The following is a 12,127-nucleotide window of genomic DNA, read 5'->3' on the forward strand; positions in this document are numbered from 1 at the left end:
GATTTACATTTCTATTGAAAATAGTTTTAAAATTACCCAATCCAGGTATGTAGAAATATTTATTTGAAGGCCATTCATAAAGCTGAGATTTTGTAAAAAGCATCAAATTTTGGATATACCTCTCCAAAATAAACTAACTGCAGAACAGTATTAAACCATTAAAAAAATGACAACTTTTTACAGTTATCAGAAATACAAAATTTATATTCCTGATCAGTTGCTTGCTGCAGTATACTACATTTTTGTATTGTACTGATGCAAGATAATGCAAAACACAGAAACAGTAATACTTCTGGATGGTTGGACTGGATGATCTTATAGATCTTTTCCAACCTTAGTGATTCTGTGATTCTGAGTATTGTTCCTTTTTTTAATCATTGATAACATAGAGTTGATGTCTTTTGTTGGGGGAGAGTTTTAACGTTACCTCTAACTAATAAATTATCTGTTCTAAACATAGAAATCTAAGAATATTAAGCAAAGTTCTATTGCAATACTGTTGATCTTTGGTCATGATCAGCACCACCAAAGTTTAGATGAAACTCAAAAGAAGTGTGAAGATCTATGTTTGAGAAATGGTTATGACCACTTTCCTACCAATTGTCTCACTTGATGGTGGCAAATCATCAGTTAGGTTTCCTTCCAAATAATTTTCTGATCATAATTTCATACCTCAGAGATTGCATGAATAGCTTTTACTCTTTCTGTCTAAAAAATCTGTTCGTGTGTTCAAGACAAGTGTGAACATCAGCCATCCTGTGAGTTTTTCCTTCATCTCCTGTAGCTTTGAGACAAAGCTTTGTTTCTCAATTTGCAAAAGCGTTTTTGCATGCAGCTTTACTGTTAGAGGTTCTGTTCACAGTCAAAATGTTAGGATTCTGACTGAATCTCAGTTTGCAAAACTAGTCCTGAAGTCTTGCACAAAGATGAAAGTGTCCAGTACCAGCCTCCCAGAAGAAACAATAAAATGCTTGTTAATCCCTTCTATTAAATAGTCGTCAGCCTACGTTCTACAGTAGGGCTAGCCAGCAGCTGTGCATCTCATTACATGTTCTCTTTATCTTGTGTGTCTTGTCTTCTATGGTATCCAGACACTTCTCAGCGGTAGTTGTGCATTTATCCATTTTGTTTGTTTTGGCAGTCAGTTCCATCTCTTTACTTTCAACATTTGTCATAACATTCTTCTATCTTTATGTTTTTCTTAAAATTTCTCTACTTAGGTTGTCTTATCCTCTATACGTGAGGGATACAAGGGGTTGGATGAGGGTGACTCACCCTCATAATTGGTAATTATACACGTCAAAGACAGCTGATTTAAGGTTTTAGCATGCTTACTTTTCAGTAACATATCTGAATATTGTTAAGTGGCTGCCAATTTAAAGCTGCATAATCAAGGTATAGATTGGTTTTTAGCATGAGTTTACAGGGACCTAGTTCCATCAGTCCCTGTAAAACACTTTGGTGAAAGTTAAAATACTTTCTGTTTCAGAGGCAAAATTTTTAGATTCAGCCACTACTTAATACTTGAAAATCTTTTACACATAGCAAAATAATATAGACGTTTCTCAGTGTGATTGAAACTGTGTATTATATACCTTATGGTTTTGCTTCAGTTTTGCAGAGCTTTTATTTACTTTCTTAAACATTTCTTTGTGAGGTATCTGTATTCCCATAGGAGGTCTACGAAGTATGAATCAAATTTACCTTGTGCAAAGCTGATTAATTTCTTGATTTTTAAAAACATATTTTTATTTCACTTTGCAGTGCAATTAAGCAAATTTGAAAAAGATGCCTAAAATGTGAGTCTTACAGATTTGCTGATAACGAGATATCAGCATTGGTGAGAAATAATCTGATTTCACACTTACCATTCTTTCACAGGATAGTAAAGCATTGATGCTAGTCTTGCTTTCAGATAATTGTCATCTTCACTGTTACAGTTTCCTGAAACAGCATGTTGGTTTCTTGGAGAAAAGAGCAACTACTACTGATGCAGGTCATTTGTTCAGAGAGTAATTATTGTCCTTGACATATCTATAGTCTTGTGCTCTCACCTACCTGGTTATATGGCTTTTGCATCATCTCTAGTTTAACTTTTTTTTTTATTATTATATGGTTAAGAATAACACATTACACAACAGAAAAACTGAAGAATTGCCACTCTAGCAACTGTTGGCTTAATTAAGAGTACAGTATTTATCAGGACAAACAGAGCATGTACTACCAAGAAAATCTACAATCCCATGATAACTGTGTCTGAATATAGGGATTAAAAAAATTACGGCTTCTGTGCAGTGGTCTATGATACTGTTTTCTGAAATAAATTGATGATATTTAAAAATGGACCAGAAGTGTTCCTGTCCTTTTATGCTGTAAATGCCAACTTAAGGTTTAGACAATAGTCTTGTTTGCATATGGATTTTAAGAAAATCCATTGAAGATTATTTGAAAACCACCTCATTAGAATGACAGATTGTTTACCAGATCTTGTTTTCTTGTCAACTAATATTGGTTATGTACAACTGAACAGGGTTATGCTTTCTGAAAACATGCCTTTGGTTACTCAGTTGGTAACTGAGTGCCTTGCATATATCTGAGAATCAGATTCATTCCTGATTTCTAGAATTTGGTGGAGGATCAGTTTCTAAAATTTCTTTTATACGCTTTTACTAGCTGATATGACTAAAAACTCAGGTGTATCAGGCAGCACTACCTGTCTCTACTGTACCGTATATATTATTGACCTCTGTTACTGTGGTTTATTAACTGGGGATGCAGGAAAGGTTTTAAAAAAAAACCACCAATTATCTGTCATGGCATGTTGTGTCAGATGTTTGACAAGCTGTCTCCTGGGCTGTCTGGTTCTCATGGATCTGGCTACGCTGCTGAGGAGCCAGCAAGATGCGGCTGATCGTAATGATCTTAAGATCATTTAGTCAAATCACCAAAGCCAAGGCTTTAGGTGTAGTAATGCTAGTTCTGATATAATCCTGTAGGTATGTTTAACTTTCTTAAAGTTCCTATGCTAATTTCTCATCCCATGAAACCAGAAGAACCTATTTACTAATGTCATAAAAGTGATGGAAAAACTGACCAGTCAGTATTCATCAAGCTTTATCACCAAACGCTCATATTATTAAACAAGTAGAGCTATTGATAAAATTTGCATAACGTTGCATCTCTAATCAAATGAAGCAAAAAAAAAAAACCAAAAAAAAAAGGTAGACCAGTGATACAGTGCTGTGGAATGGATATCACACAGGCTAAAATGAGAACTGAGAATTGAAGTGTGCAGTGCAGAGGGAAGTTGCTGCGTTCAAATGAGGATGACTTCTTGAAGAGAGGTGACTTGTTTTTTGTTGTTGAAGGAAGAAACAACAAGTAGAACAAAAAGTAAAATAGCTAGTAAAGAAAAGGTTCATATCTTTTTGTATTTTGCCTTCATTTTATTGTTTTTTCATCTTTAAAGGAATGTATATAGGACCTTTGAATCTGTAGGAATATAATATTATTTCCTGACTCCGTGTGATGAAGAGGTGGTTATCCACTCTGGAATTTTTCCCCATGTAAGTGAAGACAAAAAACCAACAGTATATTTGGTTATCTGCAGTTTCTGAACATTGTGACTTCAGTGGCCCATTTCATAACATTACAACTCATCATGCTAACAAATCACACAGCAGTTAGCACTGCCTTTCAAAATAGTCTGTGAACAAATATGTAGGAGTGCTGTGACTTGGACTGCAGACGCTGAGACTGTGTAGTAAAATAATATCAGTGTAATATTTTACTATTCAGCAGCTCTGACTGGGTTCAGTAGGACCTTTGCTGTAGTGTTAGATGATACACAGTCAGGACAGAAATGATTTCAGGTAGACTATTTCAGTCCTAGTTCTCTTGTAAGTAGTGTGATATGCAACGTGCAACTAAGGTCATTTACTCCGAGACATTTTTGTGTAGTTTTATTCTTTAAGAATTCCTCAAGATGTTGTGGTTAGCTATACTGAACTATTTTCTATTCAGTCTATATACTGAAACTACGTGCTGGAATTGTTGCCATGCATTGAAAGTAAAGCAGATCTTATTCTTAAAATTATTGTACTTATTTATTCAGTGATTTAGAATTTAACTAATGAAGTTTTACTTTTGTGTGTGTGTGTGTGTGATGTTTTTGACATCGTTTTTGAATGAGAATCTTCAAAATCTTCATGATTTTTCCTCTCAGTTTTTAACTAGTATTTTCCTTATTTGGCAATGTTGTTCATTTTCTTTGTATCTGAACAAACTGACCTGTGAACAATTTGAAGTTCATTGTATCATGCCTGTTACTGGTTTTTCAACAACTCTGCTGTGAGATATTATCTAAAGACAAAAGGGTGAGCAAGCATAACCTTGCATACTACTGATCAGCTTGCATGCTTAGTTTATACATTATTTATTAGAATTATAAATCTGAAATAAAAAAAAAAGATTAGTAATGTGCCAACTTTGTGTTAAAGAAGTCACATTTATTTATATATGACAGGTAATTAGGAAAAACACTACTAGGTTGGTTGAAAGCATTTTTACTTAAAACCCAGTACAGCAACAGAAGTAAATGTTTGACTCTGAGTTACTGGATTTAGTTCAGATTAGAAATGACTATGAAGAATTCATTATATATGAGGTGTTGAATGGAAAAAAAGAATGTGACAAATTAAAAATAAGAAATAAAGACAAAATAAAAAGATCGGTTACTTAATATACAACAGGTAAAGTATACATTTATTCCAGCTTCATTTAGTGAAGTTTCTAGTTTCTTTTTTCCTCTGAGATATGGGGGTTGTCTGCAGTGTTCTAGGTGTTATGAGTAAGGGTAAGCTGTATGAGGACCTGTGTGAGAACCTGGAACTATAGCATTTAGTGAGTTTAAAATACTTACACTTAAGTATTCAGCTCCGTTGAATGTGACTAATTATACTTTGGAAGGAGGAAATATGTAATACCTTGCTACCAAATACAAGATACCAGGTAAAAAGAAAACAGTTTAAAAGGTATATGCTGTGTATGTAGAAGTGTGTTCTGCATGAAGAACTGTAAACAAATACATTTTAAAGTACTTCCATGGCTTCATTTTCTGTGCCATAGCTTTGCTTTGGTTAGACCAGTAACATGTTTAGATGAAGGTATGTTCATAAATTCTGAGGACAGAGGCCTGATTTTATGCTCAGAACTTTACTGTTCTACACAATTAAGATTAAAGTAAAACAACTTGGTTTGGTTCTCCTGGAGGCTTTCCTATGTCTGTCAGGCCTGCATAGATGCTTCAGGTAACCTAAGGCTTCCCAGTGAACCTAAGATTTCCAATATGAGACAAGTTCCTTATAACAGCCTTGATGTAGGGTGATACAGCAAGCTATGAAGGTGATCAACTTGTATAGCTTCAAGAACTCTACTGTTGTTTCCTCCTGTAAATGAGCAGTCAACCCACAACCCTACGTTTGTAGAACTGTGTTGGGTCAGTGGCACAGCCAGCACAGGGATCCTGCTTGAATGATCAGTGAATTGCATACATCTCAAAAACATCAGGTTTTTCTTTTCTTTTTTTTTTCCATCATCTTTTATGTAGCATCATTGATTAGAAAAGTCGGTGTGCACTGAACTCTTGGAGAAGTGGATCCAACTTGTCTTATTCTTTGAAATGTATCATTGAAAGAGCAATAGAATTATCAAAATTTTCTGATGTCTGTGCACTTTAATCTGGTTCCTTTAAGAGTTCCTTTAGCTGTTCAAATGAAAGTGAAAGCTTGCTTTTCTACGTTTTCAAGTGTTCAGAAGTAGAAATGGAGAGAAATGGTAGGAAGAAACCAAGTCGTGTATAGCATGTTATCTGCCTTAATGCTGCAGGTTCCAATTGACTCATGCTAACAAGAAAAAATGTTTCATTTGTATTTTAATGCATTTCCTCTGATGGAGCAAAACACCATTGCAGTACTGCAAAAAAAAAAAAAAAAAAAAAAAAAGTTACTTTTAAGTGTTTCTTTTACTAATAAAATATGTTTCTAAGGCCTAAGCGCTACAAAAGCACTTTTCTTTCCTGTAATTCAAATAGTTCTAAGCTGTTGGGCATTGTATAAATAATCATTTAAACACATTTGTTGATATTTGGCCAGAACTTTGAAGAAATGTCTTGTCTTTTGGAGGTTTGAAAATCTTAACATTATAATTAAATGGAAAAATTCTTCTAGTGATTATTATGTAGAGACTCCTTTATTTCTTTATTTCTCTTTAAATGATTATTTTAGAAGAAAAAAGGATAAAAAATGTGTTTGTATAAACATAAGTGCTTCCAAACATCTGCAGTTCAAAGTACATAATTCACAGTGACACCAAAGGTTGGCTTGTGTTTTGACTGGATGACTTTGGTATTATTTTTGTCTGCAAAGGAAAGAGTGGAGTAGCATCCAAGTGGTGCAAGATGTTTGCCTCTCAAGAAATCGTGATGAATTTGGGACAAGGGGTAGACTGTTTTTAAAAAAAAAAAAAAAAAGCATACCAAAGGAAGAAGGAAAGGACTGTCAAACTGAGTACACTTGCATTCCATTGGGCATCCTTGAGCTGGGAGGTACTCTAAAGTGTAGGTCACTATAAACAAAATAAGGAAAGGAAAACAGGGTAATAAACTAAGAGTACAGTCAGTTTAATCATTTTTGTTCACTTCATGCTATTATTTATTGTATTTATGTTTCCACAGACAACAGCTTAAAAATAACAGGTGAAAATATAGTCATGTTTCTTCATGTTTTTAATGTGTTTGGTATATAGGTTAATTATTTGTTCTTCAGTTTTCATTGATGTGAATATGCATTACCTAATTTCAAAATATATCTGAAATGTATTCTTTCCAAAAGTATTATGATGTGTTGTAGGATATTGGTATCCCACAAGCACATTGTTTATTGGTAGATGTGGAGTTTCCATGAAGATATTGTGTACTTTGTTGGAAGTGTTTTGTTTAAAATACATGAAAGGGAAAATACATCTTTGGAAAAATGAATCTTGGAAAGTAGTTGATCTGCCTCTAAAATTAACTTCTGCTTTACTGTAATTTGGAGGACAGAAACCATTTTCCCAAGTAATTCATTCTTTTAGTAAGAATTAGTATGTTTTTCTTTCTCACTACCTCACTAACTGAGATTCCAATTCAGGAAGGTCTTCATGCATAAATATCTATGGAATGTAATGGATTACTCACTGCTTAAAATGAGGAGTTCAGTATGCACTCAAGTATGCACCAGCTGACCTATTGTAGGTGACTGTACATTCTTTTGATTTGTGTCTAATTTGAATTAAAATGTTACTTTAAATTCAGTGAGAGTGTGAAACTATTTATGGGATGCTGTGGATATATACAAGATCTATAATTAAAGTAAGAAACTATGTAAAACTGACTGGATTGGATGAGATTATACCAAGATCCTCCCAGCTCACTACTATGACCCTAATCTCAGCCAAGGGAGACTTAAGGAAAACAAGACAGGCATGTTACATTACCATTTCATTCCTTTTTTCAGCCTTCTCATCATTGGAGTTGTGTGTCTTTATACAAGTGCTGATCTGTAAGTTTATTAGCATTGCAGCTTTTGATAAGGATGATAAATAAGAAAAAATATTTTCAGAAAAAATGATCTTTTGAATGTATTAATGGAATTAGACATCAAATGTAATTCAGAATTAGGAACGATCTCCGCAAAATTTGACTTCATCGTAGTTTGAGTGCACTTATTTCAGTAGACTTTGACTTTCAAATCAGTATTAACTAAGACTGTATTAATTTTTTATTGCTAGCATAAAAATGACATAATATGTCGAACCTTTTTTTTTCCTCTAGCATATTGTTATAACTTCAGGAAGGGCAAAAAAAAATTATGGAAAACATAGTATGTTATGTAGTAATATTAAAATCAAGAATAGATACAACAGTATTACATGACCACCAAGATAGCATTTGCAGTAAGTTGGTAGTACAGTTCTGTTTTATTCAGCTTATTCTGCACTTCACAAGCATTCTGTGGATTTTCTTATCCAAGGAGTGGTCACATCTACACTGAAACATAAAATGAGTAACCCACCCAACAATACTGTCTTGTTCACTGGGTTGCATATGTAACAAAGTACACAAGCCTATTTCAAAGCACCTGAATGGCTGGATTGTCCTGAGTAATTCACTGTTAGAAATGCTTCTGCTTGAGGTCTGTAGAGATAGGTAATGTCTTCATAGAAACAAACTGGGCAGTAACCTATGGCTGTGAGAGGGTTTCTCTGCTGAATATCATCACTTTTATCTACTCTTTTTCCCTGTAGTTTTTATTTCTCCAATTGCTTGCAGATTTTTCTTTGCTGTTGTGTAATCTCTTAATTTTCTAGTATTAGAATACATCACTGAAGAATCCATGACCAAAAATTGTTCATCAATTTGCGTAGACTTGACAGGCTCTTTATCACCATGTTAACATGTTGTAGGTACAAGTTGAGGAAGAAGATACTGGTAAGCTGACAGCATGTTTGAAATGATTTGTTAATACAAGTGCTAAAGTTATGTTTGATATGTTAATGCAATTTCATTTTTTTAGTAAAGGCCAAACAGCATTAAGTGGTTATCTGCACTGATTTTTCTGTCTTCCATCTTTATTCCTTTTGTGTACCTGGAAATATGGCCATCTTTTAAAAGCCTCTTCCTGGGTGAGCCTCCAGAACTTTATATTCAGCTGGTCCACTTTTTGAACTCTCCATCAGTGTTCCCCTATGAGGTGCTCATTTTTTGGAGTTTATCTGCATTTTTCCCTCATGGTGTTCTGAAGCCTTTTGCTACATCACCACTGAAAGAGGTCAGCACCTGCTGAGGGTTGAACTGGTGTTCATCTTGAACATGCTTGTTCTGCTGAGTCATGTTAGCTGATGTTTGTTAAAAAGAAGGCTTGTCTAGTGGGAGGTGTTCTTACTGTCTGTTCTTTCTTTCCTGTCTGAATCTCTTCTTTTCCTTTTGATACATCAGCTGTTTGCTTTTCATTTTATATTTAATTGCTCATGATATATCCTGTGTTGGGTACAAGAGTGTTTCTTTGAAAAGACTGGGTGCATTTAGAAAAGCGAAACTGGTTTTAATGTGAAAATATGGCTAAAGAAAAGATTGAGTGCCTCTTGATGGGAATAGATGATATTCTAGTGGAATCTGTATGTATGGGCATTGTCTGGCATGTATGTTACTGCTTGAATGAGGCTAGCTGAGGTGGGAAACTTGTAGAGAGAAAGTGTATTTTCAGAGAGGGGAACAAATGGTAGGATTTGAAAGAAGAGGGGATGATATTTTTTCTGTTGTTGTTTTTTGTTTTTCCTCCATGAGCATTGCCTCCGAATAAACACAGTGGTCTATGTGATGAAGCTGATCCTTAGTGAATTGTGTGAAGCCTTATAAAATGACATGCTACCATTTCCAAGGCTTTAAAATCCTTTTCTTGGCAAAGTGTTTAGTGCTCTGATCAAGGCACATTCTCCTTGACATCTGTCTACGTTGCTTTCATATTCTTTGAAGTATCCAGTGTCTGAGATATAAAAGATGTTTTCTCGGTTATGGCCCTGTCTTTTAAGTGTACAATTGCACTTCAGAATATTAAGCAACCTGTGCTGCACAGAATATTTTATCTCTGTCTTTAAGAGGATTCAAATTTGTTATAATTAAAAGAAAACACTTGCTTTAGAATTCAGCTTTCTCAAAAGGATACAACTGACATTTCCTTTTTGCCAGTACTGAACCAGACGTTGTCTTCTCCTCACTGTATTCCAAAAAGTATTTTTATATATGTTTTTAGAAGGAAATCCAGTTCCTTACTTGCAGCTGTTGACATTTTAGAGCCTTGGACTGAACCAATAAAAACACATGTTCTTTTAAAGAACACCTATTTTTACTGGACCTTGCTAATGACCAATGACACAGAATTCAAAAAATGTTGGCTGAAATGAAGAGAAAGGCTGTATTGTTTTAAATTATATTTTTAAAACTTTTCTTTATAGCAAAACTACACAGAAATTTCATATGCTCTCGTTCTTGTGCAAGATTACTTGTTTTTGGAATGCAGTTTTTAATGGTTGAAAAATAGTTCAGGTGTAAATGTGTTGCAGATTATAAAATGTTAGTAAGACATACAAAATATTGCCATTGAAGATTATTATAATATTTCCCCGTGCAGAGTATTTAAAGATCTTATTTCCTAGACATTTCCTGGGCAGCTAAGAATACATTTGGGTTTGTAATTCATTCAAAACATCTTCTGTAAATAACATTGTTTCAAACATATTAAGACACTTATGTGCAAAGGTCAAATTAGATCATCACTTCTTTCAGTGGTATTCTCAAAATGGATTCAAGCTATATACAGATTTAATATGCCTTTTTTTTTTTTTTTTAATATTAACATTCTTACTGAAAATGAAGTTAAACATGAATGATGATATGCCACCAAGGCTGATGTTCTGATGCTGAGTTGATAGAGATGCGTTTTACGTTACTTGTGTTGCATCTTTATCCCGTGTGTTGGATCCGCTGTGTGGCTCAGGGATCCCTGCTTGTTTCAGTATTTTGACTTCACAAGAGGAGAACAGAGAGCAGGATAATACAGCACCCACACTCTTCATTGTGCAACCAGCTCTGTACATCAGGATCTTTTACTGTTTTCTCCTGGAGCTACACTGTTACTCTTAGCATATTTTCACTTTTCTTTCTTTCTTTTTTTATTTTATTTATTTATTTCTAGTTAAGAGAATAGCATTAATAAAAAATTCTTGTTTTAAAGGTAGGTTGAGATTTTTGCCTTCTATATATTTCCTTTAAGAAACCCGATTCGAACTGGGAATTGCAGAGCAATGTTTTAAAGAGTGTCTGCAAAACAGAAAAGCAAGATGCCTGCTGATATTACATGGCAACAGAAGCACCATGAATAATGCCTAAAGTAGTAGTAGTTTTTTAAGATAATGTTTAGATCTTGTATGGTGCAGAAAACAAACAAAAAATTCAGAGAAAAAACAGCATACTGTGGATTCACTTTTTAGTAGTTTTCTGAGCTCCTGTTTCTCAGATGCTTAGACACACAATTTTTATTCCTGACAGAAGAAGAATTACAGGTGTGATTTATGACTTTTATGTGAGATAGACATTAAATGTCTAAAGTTTAGAAAAACATTTGCAGTCAAATTTATTTTAGCATTTTTTTTCTGCATTTTCCTATATTATGAGAAAATGTTTTTTTCTCATCTTACTGGTGTAAAATTGAAACTGTGCTTTAACAAACTTTATGACTCTCATTGACAGTACGCACTACTCCAGGGAGACATGCTGATACCACAACTGATATAAAATCAGATATTTTAATATCACTGTTGGACACCTACAATTATTTTAAATTTATTTATATATAGGATCAGATAATTTTGTTTTATATACTAAGTTGGATTATCTTGACTTGCAGTACATTATTCAGGAGAGAAAATTAAGTATTTTGTGTTTGGGACTATGTTGGTGTGTTTTATTTAAAATTCCTGTCTCAAACTACTTTGGAACTCTATTTTCCTTAGGCTTCAGTTGTAGTTTATATATATAATTCAGTTATAGTACAGCTCTCTATTTCACACTTTTTCTCTGTTCGGAATTGACTCCAGTAAGAACTGCATTGGAATAAATTGTATGCATTTGATAGGAAGCTCTGTTCTGTGCCTTCCAAACCAGCAAGGTAGCAGAAGAGACTGAAATATTCAAGCCTTTTATTTGAGACAACAGTGCTTATGTGAGCATTAAATCACAATTCTCATTTCTTTCTTACTGGTGTTTTCAGAAGGTGTTTATTAAAATCTTCTTTCTCAGTGAATTGTCTAATGTCCCAACAGGATCTACTAGCTTAGTTTTTTTAGTGATGATATCTGAACTATTTCCTTGTAATATGCTGTTCAAAAATGTTCTTGTTAATGTTGTAATTTTACCTAGATCTGTCCAACAATTGTTCCCCTATGTCTTCCTGGTCCTTAATCTGTTTTGTTGGTTTGGTTTTTTTTTAAGGGTTATTTTTCATGAAACAGTGCATTGTTTGTTGGCAACTAA

The 12,127-nt window shown here is 34.0% G+C and overlaps 1 protein-coding gene across 8 annotated transcripts in view; it reads left to right on the top strand.

Moving 5' to 3' along the window:
• MIPOL1 (mirror-image polydactyly 1) overlaps positions 1-12,127 on the top strand; it is a 180,551-nt gene that overhangs the window by 75,472 nt on the left and 92,952 nt on the right. The window lies entirely within an intron of this gene.

This window comes from Phasianus colchicus, chromosome 5 (genome assembly GCF_987193195.1).
Source record: "Phasianus colchicus chromosome 5, bPhaCol1.hap1.1, whole genome shotgun sequence".
NCBI classification, from domain to species: Eukaryota; Metazoa; Chordata; class Aves; order Galliformes; family Phasianidae; genus Phasianus; species Phasianus colchicus.